Raw genomic sequence first — 27,181 nt, 5'->3', positions numbered from 1 at the left:
TTAATCTGCATAAAATGCTTAGAGTAGTGCCCAGCACAAAGTATAGACTCAGTATGTATTAGTTGCTATTGTTATTATTTTTAATTTTTTTTAAGATTTATTTTTTTATTTTAGAGAGAAAGACAGTGCAAGTGGGGGAAGGGGCAGAGGGAGAGAATACCCAAGCAGACTCCCCGACGAGCGTGGAGCCCAATGTGAGGCTTGATCTCACGATCCATGAAATCATGACCTGATCACGACCTAAATCAAGAGTTGGTCACCCAATGGGACGCCTGGGTGGCTCAGTCGGTTAAGTATCTGCCTTTGGCTCAGGTCATGATCTCAGGGCTCTGGGATTGAGTCCTGCATTGGGCTCCCTGCTCTGCAGGGAGCCTGCTTCTCCCTCTGCCTCTGCCTCTCTCTCTGTCTGTCTCTTATGAATAAATAAATAAAATCTTTAAAAAAAAAGAAGAGTTGGTTGCCCAACTGACCGAGCCACCTAGGCACCCCATTATTACTAATTTTTAAAAGCTTAAAGTTTTCTTGGAAAAAAGGCAGGTTTATAGGCATACATAAAATAAAAAGAAACAAGTCAGAATGAGCACAAAAGTAGGCATTGAGATTTAGTATATTTATTTCATAAAAACTTGTAAAGTGGTCTGAATTTTTCCATTGTAAGGAAAAAGAAAAGTAAGAAAGTCTTTTTACTTTTCTCCCTTGTTAAATATTTTCAGACCATAATATTCCTAGTTCAATTTCTCTCTCTACCCCACAAAATCAACTTTATTTTATGCTGTCTCTTCCAACAAATATTTGGCCATGCTTTCAAAGATCAAAAGCCCTTTAAGACAATTGAATATCATGGATAGTGATCAGAGAGATTACAGAAATTATCATTAAATCAGTTTCTCTGACTATAGCCCAAGGTGGTTCTGTAAGAAGTTTGAATTCTGCAATTTAAAGCAAATATTAATCAAAGAGATAAGCCAGTAAACATATTAAGCTATTCTATACACTCTGTCTTTTAAAATCTTTGTTTCCTTTTCTTTTTCTTCTTTATTTCATTTTGATTTTCTCTTTCTATTCTTTCAGCATGGTATCTGGTAGTCTGATTAATTATTGGCCAAAGAGTTAAAGCTTTTCAAAACCCTTAAAAAATTTTATTAGACTTGCTGGTAGAATTTTTTTGTGTGTTTTGTTTTGTTTTAAAGCCTCAAGTACAAGTTTTTGAAGACCCTGGGGCCTACCATCATTATGCATTCAAGATTTGAGTTTGAATAACTTCATCAAGACTTAGATCCTCTTCAAAAGCCTCAAGTCTCATCTGCATTAAAGCTCTCCATTGAACCCTCTCACAAAAGTAAAAGCTTACAGGGACTAAAATCCACTAATACATTCCATTTTATATCCTTTCCTCTGATTTCTCTTCAATTTCTTTGGCCTTTAGAGTCTTTCATATTGCTTATGTTTCTTTAGATTGGAGCCAAGGAAACAGTGCCTTCCAAAAGAACAAATGTCCCGTGGCCCTAAGTTTTCATCGGTAGAGAAGCATAAACTTGGTATAAGTTTACAATCAGGTCTTTTGTTGTATCCTACAAAAACTTGAATCAACAATAAGAAATGAGAATGAAGTGGTAAAAATATTTGAGGTCAGATTATACCATCAGTGGTTTAGAGAAAAGAGCCCTCCACCTAAAAGTTAATGGTTCTTATTATCTGCCTGGGAAAGTCACATAACCTCTCTGGACCTTAATTTCATCTGTAAAGTAAATCTGATATTATTTCCCCTGCCTACCTCACAGGGTTGTTGTGAGGGTCAAATGAAATAATATATATAAAAAGGACTTTTATATAAAATGTGCAATATAGACATAGAGTCCTGTTACAAGTCATTCCCTCAGCTCTTGGGCCTGGGAAGGTAGATGATTTAAGCACACTGAAAGCAAGCACCATGTCCAGGCTGGATACATGGGAAGGAGGAGGCTGTGTTAATTTTTGGTTTCTCTGAGTACACAGAGTACTTTCGTGGGCCAATTCTAAGAAGGAGGAAGACTATACATTTCCCTAAAATTTTAAGTTAGCATTTATAATGCTCTAGAGCAATTATATGCTGTAATTATATTCGTGGCTTGCAACCTTTGTTTACAAGTAGTGACCAGCTTTTTTTTTTTTTTAAATGAAGGAGCATAGAGCAGAACATTTCACACTGCATCCCACCTGGTAAGAGTAAGTATGTTTTCGTTATATGTATGTGTGAATGTGTGTGTGTTTGTGTTTGTGTACTTGGTCATTAAATAAAATATATTTTTTTTCCCTGTGAGTTGCAGTCGCTGATCCAGGTGTGTTATTTTAGTACTAATGCTTTCCTACACATTTGGGTTCTTAGGAAACTTTCTTTTTACTTCATACCACTACTGCTTGTGACAAAGGAATCAATAATTAGTATCAGTTTGATTTTTGGTCTAATTAATGAGATTTTGTAATTTCAGAGCACAGAGGTATTTTATTTAGTAATACCATCCACTTTGACACCTAGACTATTAAAACATGTAAGGTTGGTTCAGCCTCATACTAGTAGAAAGATTGTATCAAATGTTTTTTCTTTTAATTTTTTTTTGCTTTTATTTCTCTGACCTAATGGAAAAAACAAACAAACACACAACTCCCACTTAGTTTAGCAATGTTTGAGGACTCTGTGGAGAATGGCTATAGAGAATATAGTTAGCATGACTAGGAGTTTGATGGTCTCTAGAAGAGAAAATGCCAGTTTTTCTTTCTCTGAGTAACTGGATTTATCTTTAATGATTTAAGATAAGTAAGTCACTGGTATTAACTTATTCAGCTGTTTCCCTAAAAAAAAGGTATCCACCTTTTTGGTGACAGCATTGGTTAGGAATAAGTGGTTTTTCTAGCGTCCATGAACAAGAGGGAATGGCTACTTCCAGGGGTTAATACGTTCCAATTCTTTGGTGAAGAACTAATTCTTCAGTGCTGTAGTGTACTGAAAATTTATATTCGGTGCCTTGGGATTACTTACATAAGCTTTGATAGAATGCTGTAGAAAATACTGATGTTCCCTGCTTACAAATTACATAAATCTATATAGTACTAGCAACATGAGTATTTACCAGAAGATTTAACAGGTAGAATCCAACTGGTTCATTTTTCTGAACAGCCACAGCCAAGTTTCATACATTGGTAGAAACAGAACAAATTGCCTAAATTGTGCAAATTGAGACTCTTTTGTGTATGACAATTGGCAGCAATGGCGTAAAGGCTTATTAGATATATGATCAGCTTTTTCTTGTCCCTCCCCCCAAAAGGAATCATATTGGAATATTTCTTCTCTTGGTGAAGAAGATAGGATCTGTCTATCCAAAAAGATCAAGAAAAGTAGCTGGCAACCTCAGCTATTCAGGACCTTCTTTCTCAACTCTCATGACTCTAATCCATCATCACATTGTCTTTCCTACCTCCTAAGTACCTTTCAAGCTATCCATGTCTTTCTGTTCCCGCATCCACTACACTTATTTACACTCCTGTTATCTTTGCCCAGACTTCTACAATAGCTGTTGATTGACCTCCTGTACTCACTTCTTCCTCCTCTAAGCTCATTGCTTTTAGAGTCATCTTTAAAATATACAACTCTAATCTTGAGCTCCTGCTTTAAACTGTTGGTATCTTATTGCCCTTAGACTTCAACCCCAACTCTTTAGGCATTCTTCTTTGCCTGCTTAGCTCCAGCTGCAGTGGTCTTCAATTCCCTGAAGATGCCTTTGTTTTTTTCCTCAGGGATTTTTGCAGGCACTTTCTGCTTGATGTGTTCTTGTCCCTCTTATCCCTCTTCACTTAACTTGCTCCTACTTATTTTTCCAATCTCACTTTAAATATTTTTTTCTTCCAAGAAGCCTTCCCCTATATCCCAGACTAAATTAGACCTCCCTTCCTCAATTTTCTTTCCAAAATCACCAAGTTCTTCTCATACCTAGTGTAGTTGTAATTACTTGCTTAATCATTTGTTAATATTCTCACCCATAACACTAAAGCTTGGACTGATGTGTCTTTTATTTACCACTATATGCCCAGTGCTTAGGAAAATCCTAGTAAATAGTGTGGATTCAGTAAGTATTTGCAGACTAATGCTTCCCACAGCTACCACTCTTTTCATTTAGACATTTCAGGTACTGTACATTCTTCTAGGTTATGTAACTTCACTTCAGAACCTTCTAGTTGCTTCTCATCTCATTCCATTTATTTATTTATTTTAAAGATTTTATTTATTTGAGAGAGAGCAGGAGAGAGCCAGCAGGGAGGAGGAGCAGAGGGGGAGGGAGAAGCAGGCTCCCCACTGAGCAGGAGCCTAACTCAGGGCTCGATCCCAGGACCCTGGGATCATGACTTGAGCTAAAGGCAGACATTTAACTGACTGAGCCACCCAGGCTCCCCATCATCTCATTCCATTCATAAGCCAAGTCCTTATGATGGTCCAGGGCCTTACCTGATCTGCCTTTGCTCTCCCGTCGTCTCTGGATCATCTGACAGTCCACCTCAGCCACTCTGGTCTCCTAGCTGATCCTCAGAAATGCAAAACTCTCATCTGCCTTAGGAACTTTGTACTTGACACTCCCTGTGCCTGGGATGCTCTTGCCTTAGATATCTATGTGGTTTAAGTCCTCATCTTCAGATCCTTCGGTCATGATCTGTCACCTCAGTAAGGCAGGCCCTCTCTGACCATCTTATTTAAAAATTGTAACCCATGGCATTCCTTTTCCCCTTCCCTGCTTTATTTTTCCCGTGGTCCTTAACTCTGACTAACATACTATTCACCATTGTTTCCCCCAGCTTCCAGAACAGTGCCTAACACATGGTAGGCACTTAGAACATATTTATTAAATGAATGAATTCAACTTGTACTCACAGGTGCATGTTTGGGACAATGAGACCTATAACCTGAATTATTGGGACTTAAGGTTTTTAAATGATTTTAAAAGATGAGTTTATTTTATATCTTACGATGTTCTAACAAATATTTGAAGTGGCTTCTAAAACTGCATATGGTACAATCAGATGAAGACATGAAGAGAACAAAAGAAAGAGAATGTATAGTAACATTAAACTGAGTAAAATTAAGACATAGACTATCTTCCATAATGGTTAAAGGCAGGTTGTAAATTTGAATCATTAAAGAATTAACTTGCTCAGAAATGGTCATTGGACCAGAATCATGAACTTTGTTCTATGACACAGGTCATCACAGACATTTGAGTCTTCCACAGAAATGCAGAAAACCTATTAGATTTAACTATAGGAAGTCATGAAATGACTCTTCTAGAGAGAACTTGCTATCTGTATGAGGAAATTCTCTATTGGTATAAAACATGAATAGTCTATCCATAATAAAGCCTCTGCTACATCTTGAGAGAGGACAGTCATGGCTACCAGCCACCGCTTATGTTGTGTACAGGACATTTCCAAGGTTGATTCAAACTTAGTAATGGAATATTTGTGAAAGTCCACTGTCAAAGATGCCAATCAGAACATTCATTACTCTAGTTTCTCTGACTCTAATCACGAGATAATATGAGATTCCAGTGGTTGTGGCCTCCTTTTTGAGGTAGAGAATTGGCAACTTAGAAATAGTTTTCAGGGTGCCTGGGTGGCTCAGTTGGTTGAGCGACTGCCTTCGGCTCAGGTCATGATCCTGGAGTCCCAGGATCGAGTCCCGCATCAGGCTCCCTGTTCAGCAGGGAGTCTGCTTCTCCCTCTGACCCTCCCCCCTCTCATGTGCTCTCTCTCTCTCTCATTCTGTCTCTCAAATAAATAAATAAAATCTTTAAAAAAAAAGAAATAGAGTTTTCATCCTGTAGTATATACATAGATCAAATCACGATGTCATACACTTTAACCAATGCAAGGTTATATTCAATTATATCTCAATAAAGCTGGAAGAAAAAGAGTTTTACACAATCAGTAACCGAATTGGGGTGAAGGATTGGGAGTAAAGCAGGTGAATTAGACTTCAAGAAATCTCACCAATACAGTAACCAAAATGAGAGCTATCTTGTGTGTGTGTGTGTGTGTGTGTGTGTGTGTGAGTGAAGTTAAATGGGACATTATACAGTACATGCCTTTGTGCTCATGGGATGTATGCTTTCCTAATTCTATTTTGTCTTCTTCGTCATTTAAAACTGAGTCTGAGAATTGTGGAGCTCCCTGCAGGTCAGAGATAAAGCAGGGGAGGTGGGTGGGCGTGGACTGCAGGTCTTGCAGTTAACTATAGGACTTTAAGAGCTGGTATTTTGAAGCAAAAGATGAGACTGTTTAGCTAGATGGGATTCCACTGGCAAAGTGTGCTCTTCTTTGACTTTTCCTTCTTTTTTACCTTTCTCCTTTCAATCTCTGATCCGTAGATAAACAGTACTTTTGAAGTAAAATCTTCTGTCCTGCTCTATTTTTTAGGATTGAAAGAGGAGATCTAAACAACATCAGACTTTCAGAGAAATAATGAAAATGTGTATTTTTTTAAAAAAATCATTTATGTTCTATATATTTCAAAGAAAGAATATGAGGAGACATAATAATTCCACAGAACCATTACAATGGATAATTCTTATAAAGGAAAAGTGATTTTTACCAAAAGCATTATGTAGAACATGTGGCTGACTAATGATCATATTGGGTTATAGTTAATCTATAAATCTACATCGTTCTAACAAAAATATATTAACTGAATGTACTTTACATATTTTATTTATTTGCTGGAACTTTAGATTCATTTTTAAAGAAATCAAGTATCTTTTCATTTTGACATTTGATGAGTAACAGAAAATCTGAGGACAGAACTGTCAGTGTAAAAATAATGCAAAGGTCATATCTTCCAGCATGCAATGGTATAGAAGCAGAAAGATCTTGTTTTCAGTAAGTGTTGAAGTGGCAGAAAGAAAATATCCTCCAACTTCTTTCCTGACACAAATTTTGCTTACAGTGAGGACAAAGAATATGTCCACACTTTTGACTCAATATTTCTCAAATGATGTTAGAATGCCTGACACAGCTAAAAGAGACTCTGTAACCCAAAAGGGTTCAGAATTGACATAAGTTTGGAAAATGTTACGTTTTTTTGAATATTTATTTATTTATTTTATAAAGATTTTATTTATTTATTTGACACAGAGAGAGAGAGAGACAGCGAGAGAGGGAACTCAAGCAGGGGGAGTGTGAGAGGGAGAAGCAGGCTTCCTGCCGAGCAGGGAGCCTGATGCGGGGCTCAGTATGGGGCTCGATCCCAGGACACTGGGATCATGACCCAAGCTGAAGGCAGACGCCTAACGACTGAGTGAGCCACCCAGGCGCCCCGTAAAATTTATAATGCAAATTAGTATTTTACAAACTTAGGTGTGACCAGAACCCTTTTTTGCCCAGAAAATCTTAATAACCCTTAGAATTGTGTTTCAGGAAATGCTCTTCTGGATTTAAAAATAAATTTAAAACATATATACATATAAACATATTTTGTTGTATAATATATTCTACAACAGTATTTGATATACTTTAAAATAAAGTAAATAAGTTCTGATTATCAATAAAATTTTTATCCAATATTCCTTGGTGAAGATAGATGTTAAAATTACTCCAAAATTGGTACATGTGTACTAAATTGAATGTGTCATCATTAAATAATTTGTACAGTATTGACATAGATAATCACTTAAGTTTTCTGGAAATAAACATTATATATTTGGTCTCCAGTATATCACACCCTTTGGGCTTTCCTCCTCCTCTGACTATTCCTTTTAGTCTTCTCTATTGGTTTCTCCTCATTTTCTTGACCTCTAAACATTGGAGTGCCCTAGAGCTCAATCCTAAGACCTTATCCTTTTTTCTACCTAGACTCATTTCTCTTGATCTTACTACTCTCAAGGCTTTAACACCATCTTTACTTGAAAATCTTTATCTCCAGCTTAGGCCTCTCCTCTGAACACCAGACTTGTACATTCAACTGCCAACTTAACATTTCCATTTGTATGCCCAATATTCATCTCAAACTCAACATGTTCAAAATTGAACTCCTAATCTTCCTTCCCATCAAACTTCTTTTTAGGTTTTCCATCTCAGTAACAGCAAAATATTTTGTTGAGGTTTTTTGCATTAGTATTCATCAGAGGTATTGGTGTGTGGTTTTCTTGTGGTATCTTTGTCTCATTTTAGTATTAGGGGAATGCTGGCTTCATGAGTCTGCAATTTTTTGGAAGAGTTTCAAGATTGGTGTTAATTCTTTAAATGTTTGGTAGAATTCTTCAGGGAAGCCATCTTGTCCTGGGTTTTTCTCTGTTGGGAAGTTTATGATTACTGATTTAATGTCCTTACTAATTACAGGGCTGTTCAGATTTTCTATTTCTTCAAGATTCAGTCTTGATAAGTTACATGTTTCTAGAAATTTATCCATTTCGTTCTCTTTTTTTTGGTGCAAATTGGTGGTTTTATTAAAGCACAGGGACAGATGATCCAATTTGTTGGTGTATAATTGTTAATAGTACTCTTCTGATTTTATTTTTGTGGTGTCAGTTGTGGTGTCTCCTCTTTCATTTTGGATTTTTGTTATTTGAGTCTTCTCTTTTTTCTTTGTGTAGCTAAGACTTGTCAATTTTGTTGATCTTTTCAAAAAGTCAGCTCTTAGTTTCAGTGATTTTTAAAAATTTTTCTATTCTCTATTAGTGCACTAATTTTTATTGTTTCCTTCCTTCTGCTAACTGGGTTTAGTTTGTTCTTATTCTAGTTCTTTGAGGTATAAAGTTAAGTTATTGATTTGAGATCTTCCTTCCTTCCTTCTTTTCTTCTTCCTCCCTCCCTCCTTCATCCTCCCTCCTTTCCTTCTTTCCTTCCTTCCTTCCTTCCTTCCTTCCTTCCTTCCTTCTGTAGGCTCTACACCCAGCGTGGAGCCCAGTGCAGGGCTTGAACTTACAACCCTGAGATCAAGACCTGAGCTGAGATCAAGAGTCTGATGCCTAACTGAGCCACCCAGGCACCCAGGATCTTTCTTCTTTTTTAATGAGGGCATTTACTGCTATAAACTCCATTATTAGTACTGCTTTTGCTGCATCCCATAAATTTTGGTATGTTATGTTTCTGTTTTCATTTGTCCCAAAATATTTTCTAATTTCTCATGTGATTTTTTTCTTTGACCCATGGTTACGAGTGTGTTGTTTAATTTCCACATATTTGTAAATTTTCCCATTTGTTTTCAGCTCTAGAATTTCTGTTTGGTTCTTTCTATACTTTCTGTCTTTGTTGATATTCTTGTTTTGTTCATGAGCCATTTTCCTAATTTCCTTTAGTTGTCTGTGCTCTCTTATAGCACATTGAGCATCTTTAAGATGACTATTTTGCGTTTCTTGTCAGGTAATTCATGCACTTCCTTTCCTTTAGGGTCAGTTTCTGGAGATTTATTTTGTTCCCTTGACTATGCCATGTTTCCCTGTTTCTTCATATGCCTTCCTTATTTATTTTGCTGGAATTTGTGCATTTGGAAAAACAACCACCTCTCTCAGTTCTGTGGACTGGCTTCATACAGGGGAGGACCTTCAGTAGTTAGCCTTACTAAAGATTCTGAGGCCTTCTCAAACCTAGTATGGACATGCACTTTCTCTGGGCTTGTGTATGTGCCTTCCCAATTAGAGTTCTCCAGTTGTTTTTATAGGAGTTGGTCATCTATTGCTCCCTCTGGTGTTCGTCACTGATATTGCAGGTTTTCTGGTGCTGCCCCTTGCCTCTGTGCTCTCCCCTGTACTCAGCCTCCCGTAGGCATCCAAAGTATGCCTACTTTCCTTAGCATGCCAAGTCAAATCAGTCTTTCAGGCAGTCCCCCAAATATCTGGAACATTGAACAAACATTCTGCTCTTATCCTGATGGAGAAGCTTTGAGTTGGGTGCTTACTCCTGATCACGCTTAAGTGTGTCAGCTTGGGGGAAGGACTCTAACAGGCGAAATGAAATCTTACCCATTCGATGTGGCTGTTCTTGGCTTTGAGCTTGCCTGAGATACTACAACTTCTTAACTGGTTTTTGAAGGCCACATACAGGCTTTTTAGACCATATATTGTTTTTAAGTTAGTGTCTGTCTGGGGGAACTAGATCTGGCGTTTCCTATTCAGCCATCTTGCTGACCCTCTATGGGGAAATGAGGCCTGGGGCTTCCATGTTTTCTCTTCTAATTAGGATTCTAGTCATGTTGGATTAGGGCCCACCCTATTCCAGTATGACCTCATCTTAACTTGATTACATCTGCAAAGAGCCTATTTCCAAATAAAGTCATATTCACCAGGAATTAGGACTTCAATTTATCTTTTGAGGGGAACACAGTTGCACCTACAACAGCCTCTATCAGTGCTCATAAAAGATTTGAGGGCAAGATAGGAGATTAGAGAGAGCCGCCCTGTAGGACACATAGTTTAAAAACCCTACCCGGGGTACCTGGGTGGTGCAGTCAGTTGAGTGTCTGACTCTTGGTTTTGGCTCAGGTCGTGATCTCAGGGTTGTGAGATTGAGCCCTGCCTGGGGCTCGGCGCTCAGCATGGAGTCTGCTTACAACGCTCTCTCCCCCTTCCCCTTTCTAAAATAAATAAATAAATCTTTAAACCAAACAAATAAATAAAAACCCTGTCCACTTTACCAGTCGTTATCTCATATGAAGCAAAAATCTTAAGCCACTGGGGGAGGGACAGGAAACTCTTCCTTTTTCAGGGTCCAGGCAAAGATTCATTGCTTCTGAGAGTAAGGTAGAAGCAAAAGCTCTCTGTGCTGGGGAGGTGTAGGAAACTCTTCACCAGTAGCTGCTGCTACCTTGTGGTTAGTGTGGGACCTGGGGTGTTGGAGGGTTTTTTGCAGTACTTCCCTATAGATACAAGGCCGAGTTTCATGGCCACGTGGAGTTGGGGAGGGGGTGTAGAAAGCCCCCATACCCAAAGCATAGGATATAGGGCCTGCCTAAGATTGAGGCTGGACCAAGAGAACCAAGACACTTAACACCGAGTAACAAACAACAGCAGTCTGCCTCTTTGGGAGGGGCAAGGATGCAGGGAAAGAACCCGTTCTGTGGCATAGACATGCAGTGGCTTCTGAGAGCTGAGTGTGGAGCAAGAACACTGAGTAAAACCAAGTATCCTAGGTTCCACACGAAGCACAAAGTAGCAGTTGCTCGCTGCTGGAGGAAGATGCGCAGAAGGGAACTATAGCAACAATAAAACCAGCTCGACTACTGACTAGATTATTTCTCTTTGGAATTTCAATTTACCTGCTTGCAGGACCGAAAAATAGGCATGCACATTTCCAAGAGTTACTATTCTTTTACGCAGTTCGTATGATAATTCTATAGGCAATGTGTGGCATTCAAAAATTTTAAAATATGTGAAAAAAACAAGCACCCATTTTTAAGTTACAAAGCAATGAACAGACCCAGACTGAGAGATGACTCATGTTGGAATTCTCAGACAGGAATTTTAATTATGATTAATATGTTAAAGAATCTAGTGGAAAAGGTGGGATATTCGCATGAACAGGTGAAGAATTTTAGCAGAGAAATATAAACTATAAAAAAGCAGAAGGAGAAAATTCAGACATGCTTTTTTTTTTTTTTAATGTGGTGGCCCTTCATACTTGCTGCAGTAATTCTATTAAAACGTTCATTGCATCACTATTTTAAAAGAAAAAGAAAAAAGGAAACAGCCTAAACATCTATTAAGAGGAAAATGGATGAATGAACTTTGTTGGACTATTCATTCATTGGCATAAATTCACCAATGCATTGTAGAGCTTCCCTCAACATGGGTCAATCTCAAAAAAGAATGTTGAGTAAAATAAGTTTCAGGGGTGCCTGGGTGGCTCAGTTGGTTAAGCGTCTGACTCTTGATTTCCACTGAGGTCATGATCTCAGGGTCATGAGATCAAGCCCCACTGCGGCTCCGCACTGAGTGTGAAGCCTGCTTAGGATTCTCTCTCTCCCTCTGCCCTGCCCCCCACCACTCGTGCGGCCCATGCACACGTGCACTCTCTCTGTAAAAAAAAAAAAAAGTTTCAAAAGCATCTTATACATTATCATAAAGATGAAAAATAGTTCTTCTGGGGGGGATGATAAACACTCAGATTCAGAATAGTGATTAAAGTATTACTGAAGAGAATGGGAACTTAGAAGGGTACAGAAGCTGTTTGAAAGTTTTATATTTTGAAAAATATCCAATAGAATCATGAAAAACATAAGATAGTGGTGGGAAAAGGGTGAATTATTGTCAAGTTACCTGTGGACTAGAATAGGAAAGCTCTTTAGACTCTTAGGAAGCTCCAGAGACTGGCTCCTTTCTCTACACAGACTGTGGATTCTAACCATGGAGGAATTACCTTACTGAGTTCGTTAATCACTGTATGACAGGCAGTGCTGCTATGGTAATGCCCCTATCGGGGGCATGGGTCCCTGGGTTATGGAGGGTAGTATATATTGACATAAAATAATGTTTCTCAGATGGTGCAGTAGAGTGCAATAATTCCTGAGAGATCAAGACACAGTCCTTAATCTACTACAGTTTACTTCCCCCTCAGCATCCTCTGCATCTCTATCAGTGAATTACTACCTGGCATTGTAATTATTAAATTTTTGCCTGTCTAACTAGATTGTTAGTTCTTCATGCACTCATTCTCAAGCACATAGTAGGTACTTAATAAGTGTTTGTGGAATGAATGCAAATGAGTGCCCCTTTCCAAGAGATGCAATAAAATTAGTAAAAAATATGCCGTTATACCTCAATATATGAAATATGTGGCCAAATGGGATCTTTTTCATAACTGATGGCTACATTACACATTAGAACAATGGTTCTCAAATTTAAACACCCATCAGAATCACCCCAGAGGAGTAATTTAACAAAAAGCAGGTGTGTGTGTGTGTGTGTGTGTGTGTGTGTGTGTGTGTGTACGTGTTTAAACAAAACCACATATTGCTAGGCCTTACCCTAGAGTTTCTGATTCAGTAGGTCTGGGTGGGACCTGATAATTTGCATTTCTAACAAGTTCCCATGTAATGGTGATGCTGCTGGTCCAGAAACAATAAGCTGAGAGAATCACTATCTTATGAAAATCTTGGAAAAAAACATGGAGATACATAATGAAAATTAACAAAATCACATATACCTTTTCTGCATGTATCATTCCTCTGGGAATACTTCCTACCTAAGGAAATTTTTTTAAAAAAGAAAGGAAAAGAAAAGCAAATTATTTAATTAAAACATAAATTTTGTGACTGTGCCCTGTTGCAAATGGAATATTAACCACCTCTGCTTCCAGGTCTTAATCTGTAAAGTGGGGATGACAGCATATTTTTAAACTGGAGGTATCTCCCAGGGTTGTTGTGAGGATTAAATTGATTAGGTAAAGTGTTCAGAACAATGTCTGGCTTAATATATATATTAGCTATTACTGTGTTGTTGCTTAAGAAATTTCAAAACTAACCATAGAAGAGAAAAGAGAGGTCTAAGTAGAAGACATCAATGTGGAATCATTAAGATGAAAGAGGTCAAGAAGAGAAAGCCCTGAACAACAACAAAAAAAGGCACTGAATATATTTTCCCTTATTTGTGAAAATGAAATTGTATCCTAGAAGCCAAAATACTTCTTGTTTTTGCATTTAAGAGTTTACTGTTTGAGGGGTGCCTGGGTGGCTCAGTCATTAAGTAAGTGTCTGCCTTGGCTCAGGTCATGATCCCAGAGTCCTGGGATCAAGCCCCGCATCGGGCTCCCTGCTCGGTGGGAAGCCTGCTTCTCCCCCTCCCACTCCCCCTGCTTGTGTTCCCTCTCTCGCTGTGTCTCTCTCTGTCAAATAAATAAATAAAATCTTAAAAAAAAAAAAAAAGAGTTTACTGTTTGATAAATAACATCACATAAAAATCTTTGCATTGAATGGCTTATATTTTTATTTTGCAAAATGAAAATAACTATATTAGGAGTTTTTTGGTTATAAATATATTTGAGCCAAAATATATTAAAAATCGTAAAAGGTGTTCTTGAAATCCCCTCCCTCCCCCAAGATGCCATTGCTTTTACGAATATTCTTTTTTTTTTAATTTTTAAAAAACATTTTTAAAATTTCTTTTAAAAACCTGTATTATTGAGATGATTCCAGGCACTATTATAAAATGGTATAGGGATAGTCTAGGGACAGTGTTCAAATGCAATACCTCCTCTGCTGAACTTGCCATGATATAGTCTTTCCCTATTCACTCTACCCTTCATCTCAACTTCTGAGACACTGATCAATTCTGGAGAAACTCAGGTTATGAAATTTTTCATTTTTATCTGTCCTGAACCAGCTTTTGAGAGCAGGATAGATGACTGGGCTAAAATCCCAGGCAACATAATTGTACTTTCATCTGAAAGTGAGGGAAGGAAGAGCCAAGGGTGAAACTAAGGTGTGTGGGGAAATTTTTTTGTTGGGCAAATCTTTTGTTTCTGTTCTAAATCATCCCCACTGTTGCTTACGACTCTATTTAGATTTTTGGTGGTTTCGAGTTAGTTTTGTAATCGCCACACACTGGAAAAGACAGGTTTCCCCATAAGCCTTTCACAATACATCTGAGAGAACTCCCTCTCAGTGAAATTTGGTATTTTAAAAATTCCAAAATGGGGGTACCTGGGTGGCTCAGTCGTTAAGCGTCTGCCTTCGGCTCAGGTCATGATCCCGGGGTCCTGGGATCGAGCCCCATATCGGGCTCCCTGCTCAGCGGGAAGCCTGCTTCTCCCTCTCCCATTCCCCCTGCTTGTGTTCCCTTTCTCGCTGTCTCTCTCTCTGTCAAATAAAATCTTTTAAAAAATGAAAATAAAAAATAAAAATTCCAAAATAAAGCAAAAATAAAAATGCTTTATATTATCTAGATTTTAAGGTAGTTATGCTATTTGTATAACTAATGTTTATGAGTTTATAGGAATTAATTCTTGGCTTAGATTCTCACTTCAGCCTGATATACTCAGTATTTGACATATTTAAAAACTGACCTGTCTTTGAAAGCTTGAAGCTGTATCAAGGGCACATTTCTTGAATTGGGTAAATATGTGAAGGTTTTCTGTGTATAATTGACCCTATAAATATATAATGCCAAATATGTTTAAATGATTTTTTCTTAAATGGCCTAAGGGGAAAAAGAAGCCTTTCATTTTGTGTAAAGTTTATTGATTCATCTGTTATATAAAACACCCAGGTTCAAGGTGCAGAGACAGATACCACTTGGCATACCTTTCCAGTGTATCATGTGAAAGTAGTTTCTGTTTGAAACTTCCAGATAGATACTAGGGAACTGACGGGGAATTCCAGCAAGGTCATTCACCCATTCAAACTTAAGAAAAAAAAAAAGGGAAAAAATTTGCCTTTGTGTAAACATTAACCTATCTGCTGCTAGGTGGTTTTTTCTTTCTTTAAAGGGAGAGCTCACACTGGACTTCTTTTATATTTCAAATCAAAAGTAATAAAATTAATTAATTTAGAGGTTAAGTTGATATCTTTGTGATCTATTATAGCTCTTCTGCATTGGCAAAATATCCAATGCTTACAAAAATGGCTTTCCACTGTCTAGCCCTTAAAATACAAGGAGCCAGAGGACAGGCAGGAATTCTTAAAATGTTTTCATTGTGCTTTCCTTGGTAGTCCTATCAGTTGAAGCAGACCCAGTTCTTGCTCTTGAAGCTTTATAAACTTGCCCTTAAATGACATTGACAAACAGACAGGCATTTGACTAAGCAAACATTGCTGGATATACATGATGAATTAAAGTATTGTCATTCTGTAAATGTCTTTTGTGTGTTCTAAATACACAATGAAACATTGACTGTTTAGAAAATTGCAAGAGGAGTTATTCATCCATAGGCTGGCAGTTAATTCGGTCCCAATTCTTTAAATCCATATTTTAGTTAATGTTAAAATTTGCATATGTGGTACCTCATAAAATGATAGCATATTAAATTTAGTTTTCATTTTAATTATTGTTTAGCTTTTAAATCTTTTATTGTTGCACTCATGTGTGAGTCTGTAGGGCCTTTGTGAAACGTTTGGTGTCTGACCTCCAACATCCAGTATAATTTCCTGCTTTCTGTCCCAATTATTCCATGTCCTTCACACTGTTGCAGGGAAGGCAGATGCATTCACTACTTTTGGACAAAGCAGAACTTTTATAAAAGAGGCTTATTAAATATTGAGTAGATACAAAATGTCTATAAAATATCTGTAAGGCTTGTGGAATAACTATATGGAAAACATTTGTTTCCCTGTAACCTAGTTTTTTAAAAAGCAGTATTATCTTTACCTTTAATATCTCCTATATACTCCTCTCTTCTCCCAAACTTCTCTTGCTTCCTCAGAGGTAAAGTTCTGAATTTTTTGTTAATAATTTTCTTACCTTTGTCAGTGTTTTTTTTTTATCACATACTGTGAGTATTGGTTAGTTTTATGTGTTTTTGAACTTTATAAAAATGGAATCATATCGTATGTATTTTTCTGGGCCTTACTGTTTTTTTTTTTTTAATCGGCATTAGACTCTTAGATTTATCTATGTCAATGCATATAGATATTGCTCATTAGTTTTCACTGCTGTAGAATATTGCATTGTATAAGTATTCCAGAACTTACTAGCAGATGAATTGATTGATAGACATTTGAGATGTTCCAGTTTTTCAGTACTACAAATATTGCTCCTATATATACGTATATTCCTGTCTCTATATCTGCTACGCATGTGCAAGAGCTTCTCTGTCAATGTTTCTCAACCTTTTCCCTGGCATGGCACACATAGAAAGTGATAGAAAATATCTGTTCCATATACTGCATTAAAAGAATGAAGCTGTACCTCTGGCCTGGAAGCTTCTGCTTGGTTGGAGAGCTGAGGAGATCTGTATCTGGGCACACCAGTAACCTATTCGTTGAGTACCAGGGCACCATGGCATAGCAGTTGAGAAGCTCTGCTAGGGTGTGTGCCTGGGAGTTGAATCGCTGGTTGTAGAAACCTGTTTCAACTCTTCTAGGTAATACCAAATGGCATGGTGGTGTTAATAATTCCATTCACTTGACATTCAAAGTGCTTGTATCAATTCACATTCCATGAATATATATTTAAGATGGAAAGGGAATCCTTGAGAATTCAACCAATCTCATGATTATAAAGGTCAAGGAGGAGAAGAAAATAATTTATTATACCTTAGGATATCAATTCAGATTTGCTTTCTCAAAATATGATAAAGTCAAAATTCCTTTACAGGGTGACAGCAGAGAGTTACAGGCCATGGATGATGTTGAGAAGTGATAACATGCCCCCACAGTTGTTATTAATCATGAAAGCCAACAGCCTGAGCTGAAATACTTGTGAGAGCTGTAATTCTGTCTTCCAGGTTTAGTGTTGCATTAGCTTTTTATTTCTTAGCCTTGAGACAATGTATACAAGACACAGTATGAGAGCTTATATGTTACATAACTTGTAGTTTAAAAACCCAAACATTTTGAGAGCTTATATGTTACATAACTTGTAGTTTAAAAACCCAAACATTTATAAAAGAAGCTGGTTTGTTTTGACTGTTCTTAAAATTGATTTTCTTTTAAACAGTAAAAATGTCTTAAGTATCAGAATTGATTAAGATAATAAACGATGATAATTTCTCCATTCAGATAACATTAGACTAGACCTTGATTTTACAAAAATCACCAACCCCACATAGTTTTTCCATGACATTTGCAAGAAGCTCCTGTATATTACTACACTGTTACCGCTCTAATGGCTTTCTCACACAAAAGATAGTAAAAAAATCTTTACTTGGTGGGAAGCATTGCCTTGTGGCCTATACTCCGAAGCTGTTTAAAAGTTGATGGAAAATATCAGAGGAAAGCTTTCAAATTTATGCTTAGCCTGGTATATGATGACCTAATGCAAAGTAACATTTTAATTTACTTGGCAGAGAATTACATATGAAAACTGTACTTCCCTTTTACTGGTATACTGTGTACTACACATAAGGCAGGATTTTAGTTGTTTTTATATAAATTAGAAGCACAGTCACCAATTCTTGTATTAACGCCTATGTTTATAGTACGTGTGTGTGCCACACATATACACATATAAATTATATAGATGTATATATATGTATGCATGTATGGTGGTGTTGGTTGGTTCTTAGTATGTCATGTATTCATCATTCTCAAGGAGTATTGATTAAGCATTTGAGTATAATTAACACTGTGACTTCCATCTAAGCATGTAATTAAGCTCTAGCTACAGACATAAAGGATAAATAATATATGGTTACATAAATAGCAATAGCAAATAGTGGTAAATATGGTAAACTCAAGATTTTTTGTTCATTATTCTTCTTGGAATGTGAAATATTTATTGTAATTCGCCATGTGAGGCCATAGTTCATAAAGTTATTTTTTAAATTATAGACATCCTGAATTTCAATAGCAAGGATACATTTCAGCATAGCTGGCCATTATATCAGTGCTTCTCAGATCTCCACCCAAGAACCCCTTTAAAGAAGTGGAGAATGAATTTGTAGCTCTAGAAGTAGGAAGGTGACCTCCTGTAAAGACATTCTATGCTTGAAATTTCGGGATTTGTCTTCAGAGCTCAAATTTTGCATTCTTTGGTTTCAATATATTTTCCTCCAATTAAAACTGATGTTGCATACAGATCTACCCTGTGGTTTCAAATACCTCAGTTTGAGAAGCATGATAATAAATGGAATCCCATTTCCTAAAGGCCTTTAAGTTAGAAGTGCTTTCTTGTAAGAAAATTGTGACTTCTGTAATCCGATTCCATTTAGGCTTTCCTGAAAGTGAAAAAGTTCTCTTGAGCGACCTCCTTTGCCATCATCGATTTCTCCCTTTTTAACTGTCTTGTGGACTTTTGTAGATCCTCATTTTTTGAACAGTGCATTTGATGGAACCCTTCTTCTTTGATCTTTCTTTTGTCTTGGTTTCCAGGAAATTGCCCTATCCCACTTATTCTTGATACCCTTTGACCATTCCTTCCCTGTCTTCTTTGCTACTCCTCTCTTCCCCTAATTGTGTTTCTGTCCCACGGCTCAGTTTTGGCTTCTCCTTTCTCTGTCTCCGTCACCTTTCTCAGCTATCCCAGTTTGATCCTCTCACCAGAACACTCCCCCTGTAATATCCAGATGCCTTTTGGACAATTGAGCTTGGACATTTTAGGGTCAATTCATACTTGGCATTTATAAACTCACTGACATCCCCAGGGCCTTGCACAGAACCTGGCATGGGGAGGGGGTACCAGCAAATACTTACTGAATGAACAAAATGAATCTCATTCCCCTTTAAAGATTTTTTATTTTTATTTTTATTTATTTATTTGAGAGAGAGAGAGCACAAGAGGGGGGAGCGGGAGAGGGAGAAGCAGACGCCCTGCTGAGCAGGGAGCCCGATGTGGGACCCGATCCCGGGACTCCAGGATCTTGACCTGAGCCGAAGGCAGTCGCTTAACCAACTGAGCCACCCAGGCGCCCCCCTCTCATTCCCCTTTAAACAAGCCTCCTCCTCTCATTTTCATCTTTTGTCACTGGTATCACTGATCTTATCTCTGCTCTCTGCTCTTGTAAATATTTTGTTCATTTTTTTCTTTTGAAATATATCTTGTATCTGCATTAGTTCATTTCATTGTATTTTCATGACTTTTACCCCAATGCACCTCATGCCAAGATTACTCCCACAGTTTCCCAGCTGGCCTCTTTGGTTCTAATCTCTCCTCTTTCCAAGCCATTGCCACCGCAGCTGCCCTAATAACTTTTTAAACGTTAATTTGTTTCTTCTTGTTGTTTTTAAAAAAATGATTTTTATTTATTTATTTGAGAGAGAGATAGCGCGAGAACACGTGCAAGTGAGCACGAGCTGAGGGGAGGAGCAGAGGGAGAGGGAGAAGCAGGCTCCCCGCTGAGCAGGGAGCCTACCTCAGGGCTTGATCCCAGGACCCCGGGATCATGACCTCAGCTGAAGGCAGACACTTAACTGACTGAGCCCCGCTCCCAGACACCCCAGTTTATTTCTTGTTCTAGTAAATTTTTATTTTTGAGATACTTTTAGGTTTATAAAAAGCTGCAAAAATAATACCTTCACCCGGTTTCTCTTGATGTTAACATCTTTCATAACTATGGCTCATTTGTCAAAATTAAGAAATTAACATCGGTACATGACTATTAACTAAAATCCAGACTTTAAGTTTTCACCAGATTTTTTACTACTGTACTGTTTCTATTCCAGGATGCAACATTGCTATTTAGCACATCTATCAAATTTTTGAATAGTTAATACCAACTTTGGCAAGAATTCAAAAAGGACAAAAGGATATAGAAGTTTCCTTCCTACCTCTGAACCATAACTATCCTGTCTCTTCCCTAAAGACAACCCACTGTTTCTGGCTTCTTGGATATTCTTCCTAAGAGATTCTCTGAGTACACACACACACACTCACATACACACACTTTCAAACATACACAAATAGTCGCATTCTAAATATACTGCTATCTTTTTTTAACTTGGTATAGTTTCATCACTTTTTATCAGTAACCAAAGTTGCCTTTTTTAAAAATTTCAGGATCCGGGGCGCCTGGGTGGCTCAGTTGCTTAAGCGACTGCCTTCGGCTCAGGTCATAATCCTGGACTCCCGGGATCGAGTCCCGCATCGGGCTCCCTGCTCGGCAGGGAGTCTGCTTCTCCCTCTGATCCTCCCCCCTCTCATGTGCGCGCTCTCTCTCTCTCTCTAATAAATAAATAGATAAAATCTTTAAAAAAAAAAATTTCAGGACCCTATTGGATATCTGTTCTGCAATTTGATTTGCCAGTTCCCTACTGATTGACATCTTCTACTTTTGCAAATAGTGCTATAGTGAATATCCATGAATATATGTCATTTTACATGTGTATGTTTTTCGTTATTGCTGGGTGAAAGGGTATATGCACTCATAATTTGATGGCCAGTTTGCATTTTAGAGAGTTCCCACCTTTTTTTTTTTTTTTTTTTAAGATTTTATTTATTTATTTGACAGAGACAGAGACAGCGAGAGCAGGAACACAAGCAGGGCGAGTGGGAGAGGGAGAAGCAGGCTTCCCGCTGAGCAGGGAGCCCGACGTGGGACTCGATCCCAGGACTCTAGGATCATGACCTGAGCCGAAGGCAGCCGCTTAACGACTGAGCCACCCAGGCGCCCTGAGTTCCCACCGTTTTATCTTCCATTATTTACCCATAGCCTCACCATTGTGTCTTAATAGACTTTGAAGTTTGCAATTTGATGGGTTAAAGTATAGCTTAAAATTATGTCATTGTACTTTGAATTTGCATTTGTCTTTTTTTTTTTTTAAGATTTTATTTATTTATTTGACAGAGAGAGACACAGCAAGAGAGGGAACACAAGCAGGGGGAGTGGGAGAGGGAGAAGCAGGCTCTCCGCTGAGTAGGGAGCCCAATGCGGGGCTCATCCCACGACCCTGGGATCATGACCTGAGCAGAAGGCAGACGCTTAAGCGACTGAGCCACTCAGGCGCCCTGAATTTGCATTTGTCTTATAATAAGGTGGAGTATCTTTACATATATTTAAGAGCCATTTACATTTTCTCCTGTGAACTGTCCATATACTTTGCCCATTTTTCAATTAGGTTATTAAAGTACTCATTTTACTTTCTTGCTTTAAGATCTTTTAATTCTGTCTATTTTTGTGATACATTAGGTCGCAGGCCTAGTCCCCTTTTTAAGACTTTACATCATATGTTTCAACCCCAGTTCACACTACTCTCCATAACCACTACCGCTCTGACCAGTCTAGTTTTTATACCCTCCCAAGGGCACACTATGCTCATTCCTTCCACCACACCTTCTTTCGTCGTGTTTCTCCTTTTTCCCCTCCACTTACGTCTCCCCTTCTGAGACAGAAGTTGTCACTTCCCTCAATTGGATAAACTTTCTTTTAACTTCAGGTAGACTTCTGGAAACAATAATTAACTGATAGTTTGTAAACTCTTAAAAAAGGAAATGTTAATCATTAAGAGACAACACCGAACTACCAAAAAAAAAAAAAAAAAAACCTTGTTCATATCAAACTAACCACATCTCCTTTTCCAGTAGAGTTCTAGTACGCTGTGGACACATCTTTATTAAGTCATTTTATTCTCTTGATATGTTTGAGAAATTTTTAAAAAGTAAGTTTATGAGAGTAAGTGGTTTTGTAGCTGATCAAACTTGTGTAACTAAAGAGTTTTGATTCATGGATCAATGTCAAACTGAAAGTAATAACAAAACTGTTCTCCATTTCAGAACTCTGTCTTCGATCTTGCTGCTCAATATTTATTTACTAATAATTTGATGAATACATGGGAATTAAATAAATGAAGTTAGGCTTCATAAGGATACTTTCTATGACAGTACAGAGGCATGATTCAACATTATCTTAATAGTTTGGAAGGATGGGCTAAAACCAATAAGGAGAAATTCTTCAATTGAAGTGAATATAAAGCTCTGCATTTTATCTCCAAAATTAGTTGAAAGAAAATGAGGGTAGAGTCAGGCAGCTGGCTTGATGAAGTTTGTGTGACAAAAAGTCCACCAACTTAAGAATATAATGTGTTACAATTGAAATCTTCAGTTGCCTTTATTAATTTATAAAATTACAGCATCAGATTAAGGAATTTAACAGTCCCACAATTATTTTTTTCATCAGAATTCATTTGGAGTGTAGTATTCAGTTCTAGGTATTATATTTTCAAAGGAAATTAATTTTGAAATTAAAGTACCTGTATTATTTTTCTATTGCTATCATAACGAATTATCACAAATTTAGCGGACAAAAAGAACAAAACAATGTACTTTTATCACCTTACAGTTCTGAGGTCAGAAATCAACACAGATCTCAGTAGGCTAAAACCAAGGTATCATCAGGGCTGTATCCCTTTCTGGAGGCTCTAGAAGAGAGTCTGTTTTCCTGCCTTTTCCAGCTTCTAGCGGCCCCCTACCTCCCCCTTCAGAACCAGCAGAAGCAGGTCCAGTCCTCACATTGCTTCTCTCTGGCCACAGCTGGGAAAGGCTCATGTGAAAAGATTGGTCCCATCTGGATAATCTCCCCGTCTCAAAGTCCTTAACCTTAACTGCATTGACTAAGTCCCTTTTGCCGTGTAAAGTAACATATTCACAGATTCTGGTGATGAGAAAATGGACATCTTTGTGGGGGACCATTATCCTGCCCACCACTGTTCTTATTGCAGAGGATCACCAGGATAGTGAAGTGGCTAATTGGATAGAGAAGCAGATTAAGAAGAATTGAAGATGATCCCCAAATATGTTGCCTAGGAGAGAATGAGATAATGTTTATAAAGTGATTAGTGCAGTAAGTGCATAATAAATGGTTTCTGCTTCAACGGCTAATGCTACAAATTACAGAAATATAGTAGCTCAGAAGGGAAAGAAGCTTAGGGATGTGGAAGGGGATGAAGCAGCGTAACATTTTATCTTGCAAAGAACAGATTTTGGGATCCAAGTTCTCACTTTATTCTTAGGGAAGCAGGTGGTTTCAATGTCAGAAAAGAACTAAGTTTAACAAGAACTTGGTGTTATTCCCCTACCTGGTAAAAGAGGGAGAGTGGAGGTGACGGGGACTGTGGTAGAGAAGCGACTTTCTGGCCTCTTTTTGCCATGACTGCACAATGTATAGGTTCTGAGGAGGAGAGCAAACTTATGAAAGGGAGAAAGCACGATTTTTGAAGCTCAGAGGACGACTATATTAGTTTTTCTCCCCCAGGAACATATGGGAAAAAAATGTCCTCTGAAACCAAAGCCCCGCCATCAGAGATGATGAGATTTTTTTTTTTTTAAGATTTTATGTATTTATTTGACACAGAGAGACACAGCGAGAGAGGGAACACAAGCAGGGGGAGTGGGAGAGGGAGAAGCAGCCTTCCCGTGGAGCAGGGAGCCCGATGGGGGGCTCGATCCCAGGACTCTGGGATCATGACCTGAGCCGAAGGCAAACACTTAACAACTAAGCCAGGTGGTCAAGCAGCAGTTAAATTAACAGACCCTCCCACCTCACTCCCGCTGGGTGGTAGCTTCCAAGGCCGCAGTAAATGTGTATCAGTGTGAACCTGATCCAGAAACAGCCAGGAAGGGAACAAAGTTTAGTCTGTGAGGAAATAGGCGGCTGCCGGTAGTTTCATGCTGTCTGTCCAGATTTCAGCTTGCTGTGGGGTAAGTAATTTTTTAAAAATATATTCGAATATAAAAAGATTGTGGGAATAATTCCCATCTAAGATTAAATTAAGGTCCTGCCGGGTGCTAAATCTTGTGTAAGTAGACCTACTTAAAAGAAAATTTCAGCATTTCACAAGTAGTTTTATTTTAAAAATGAAAAGGAAAACCATGAAATTTTCAGCAAATGTTCTGCTAAAACAGGTCCTGCTTGCATAAGATGGTTTTTAATGTCTTGCCTTTGGTTAAGTGAAGATGTTTATGGTCAGAAAATAAAAGTGAGCAAATATGTATCTGGTGCCCAGAGATTATTTCTAGGTAGTGCTTAGATTTCTCCCTCATGTTCTTTCCAGCTGCTTTTCCTTTAGTTTAGGTTCATGTTACAAGTTTATGGTAGCAAATATGTAATACTTTCAGATAGTTAAACTGGAGGTTTTGTGGTTCAAAGAAATGAAATGAATCAGAATAAAGTAGAACTGAATACAGTGTAATAAGCTGTTGAGAGCCTAGATTTAAGAGCAGCATCATGTGTTTTCAAAGAGGAGGAACTTTGTGAAATAGATGTAAATGGCAAGCAGCTTTAGGAATTTTATGCGACTTTAAAGAAATCTGTTTTTAAGATTTTGACATGTGTACTAATTTTCCAGACTAAATTCCCAGTACAATGGCATGTAAAATAAATTTCCTATATGAAATTGGAATTGTTGTATCTCAGCTGTTGCAGTTCTATGTTGAGGTAAACAGTCCAGGAACTACACACATTGTTACCCAAACATCGACTTTATTGAGTGCAGCTATGAGAATGTTAAGGTTGCATTTAGTGTTGGAGAAATTGATATTTTCTATTTATCTTTTGCCATATGTATTTAAAAAAAATTCCTGGTACAGGATAATTTTGTGACTTTGAATCTAGAAGCAAAATTTGATGTCATTGATATATACAAGTTATAAATGCTGGCTGCTAGCCAGTAGCCTTTCAAATCGATCAAGGAGTGCTGAGGACACAGATTGTTTTTGGAGAAGTACACTGGGTTTCCCCTTGCCTCTACCTTCACCTCTGATCTCAGGGACAGTCTGTTTCTCTAGCCTGCCTCACATTCCTGCAGGACTGAGCGGGAGCCCAGGTGATGGAATTGGGCCCTGACTGACATTTGGTGGGATAGAAGCCCAAGATACAGTGTCCTAAGTGGGTTCTAGGACTATAATGAAGTAAAACCTTTATTCACCCTTTAGCTTGCTGAATCTCAGTGACTCTCGGTTCCTGAGCTGATTAACTCCTCCCACTCAACAACCTCTCCTGGGCCAGGTTATTTATGGTTGTTGGTTTATGGGGCAAGAGTTGGGAGAGAAGGGTCTTAGGAAAGGAGCCAACATGGCAGGTGACACTGTTACCAGGGAAGCAGCTATTTCCTAATGCAATTAGAAATATTTCACTCTTTTAACACCTGGAAGGCCATACAGGTGTACTGGCTGACTCTTAAGTCAAGACCCTTTTGGATATTTTTAAATTTGTTTTCCTATTTTTTAAAATTTATTTTTTATTTAAATTCAATTAATTAACATATAGTGTATTATTAGTTTCAGAGGTAGAGTTCATTGTCATCAGTTGTATATAACACCCAGTGCTCATTACATCACGTGCCCACCTTAATGCCCATCACCCAGTTACCCTATCCACCACCCCCTCCAGCAACCCTCAGTTTGTTTCCAATGGTTAAGAGTTTCTTACGGTGGAGCGCCTGGGTGGCTCATTCGTTAGACATCTGCCTTCGGCTCGGGTCGTGATCCCAGGATCCCGGCATCGAGCCCTGAGTCGGGCTCCCTGCTCAGCGGGAAGCCTGCTTCTCCCTCTCCCGCTCCCCCTGCTTGTGTTCCCTCTCTCGCTGTCTCTCTCTCTCTGTCAGATAAATAAATAAAATCTTAAAAAAAAGTTTCTGACAGTATGTTTTTCTATTTCTAATCGTTACATTATATAGTTAGGATTCTATCCAAGCCTGAGGTCTGGGTGAAAGCCCTTTGGGCACTAGGAAGGGACACAAGGCCACAGATGAAACCTCGGTTCATTGCTTCCAGATTGAAGGGACTTGGGACCTCAAACAAACCCTGAGCCACGGGTGGTGCTGTCCTCACCCCCAGGTGTCTGCTGAGTCATGCCCCCCTCCTGTTATGGGAGTGGGGTTGGGAAGGCTGCTCCTTTTCCTTCCTTTCCTTTTTTTTTTTTGTTTTTTAAGTCCAGTGTAGTTGACATAGTGTTATATTAGTTCCAGGTGTTCAATATAGTGATTCAACAATTCCATACAGTATTCAGTGCTCATCATGATAAGTGTACTCTTAATTCCCTTCACCTATTTCACCCATCCCCCACCCACCTCCTCTCTGGTAACCATCTGTTTGTTCACTATAATTAAGAGTCTGTTTTTTAGTTTGTCTACTTTTTCTTTGTTCGTTTGTTTTGTTTCTTAAATTCCATATATGAGTGAAATTGTATGGTATTTCTCTTTCTCTGACTGGCTTATTTTGCTTTATTGTACTCTCTAGATCCATCCATGTTATTGTAAATGGTAAGATTTCACTCTTTTTTATGGCTGAATAATAATCTAGATAGATAGATAAAAACATAGGGGTGTGTCTGTCCCTTCAAATTAGTGTTTTTATATTCTTTGGGTAAATACCCAGTAGTGCAATTATTGGATCAGATGATAGTTCTATTTTTAATTTTTTGAGGAACCTCTATACTGTCTTACACGGTGTTTGTACCAGTTTGCATTCTCATCCACACTGCACAAGGGTTCCTTTTTCTCTACATCCTCGCCAACACTTGTTTCTTGAGTTTTTGATTTTAGCCATTCTAACAGGTGTGACGTGATACCTCATTGTGGTTTTGATTTGCATTTCCCTGATTATAAGTGATGTTCAGTGTGTTTTCATGTGCCTGTTGGCCATCT

At 38.2% G+C, this 27,181-nt stretch overlaps 1 protein-coding gene across 6 annotated transcripts in view; it reads left to right on the top strand.

The window, feature by feature from the left end:
* Nucleotides 1–27,181, top strand: part of MAP3K13 (mitogen-activated protein kinase kinase kinase 13) — a 161,010-nt gene that overhangs the window by 6,511 nt on the left and 127,318 nt on the right. The window contains exons 3-5 of one of the 6 annotated variants that reach the window (XM_078068187.1): nucleotides 1,191–1,339; nucleotides 1,456–1,538; nucleotides 2,162–2,205. The exons of 1 other annotated variant lie outside the window; for it this stretch is intronic. The gene's annotated coding sequence lies outside the window, so the exon portion shown is untranslated. Of the gene's footprint in view, nucleotides 1–1,190; nucleotides 1,539–2,161; nucleotides 2,206–22,773; nucleotides 24,237–27,181 lie in introns of those variants that run through there. 4 more of the 6 variants (XM_078068188.1, XM_078068185.1, XM_078068192.1 and 1 more) reach the window with 4 other exon arrangements.

This window comes from Halichoerus grypus, chromosome 1 (genome assembly GCF_964656455.1).
Source record: "Halichoerus grypus chromosome 1, mHalGry1.hap1.1, whole genome shotgun sequence".
Lineage (NCBI taxonomy): Eukaryota > Metazoa > Chordata > Mammalia > Carnivora > Phocidae > Halichoerus > Halichoerus grypus.
This window is presented reverse-complemented; position numbering and strand designations above follow the sequence as displayed.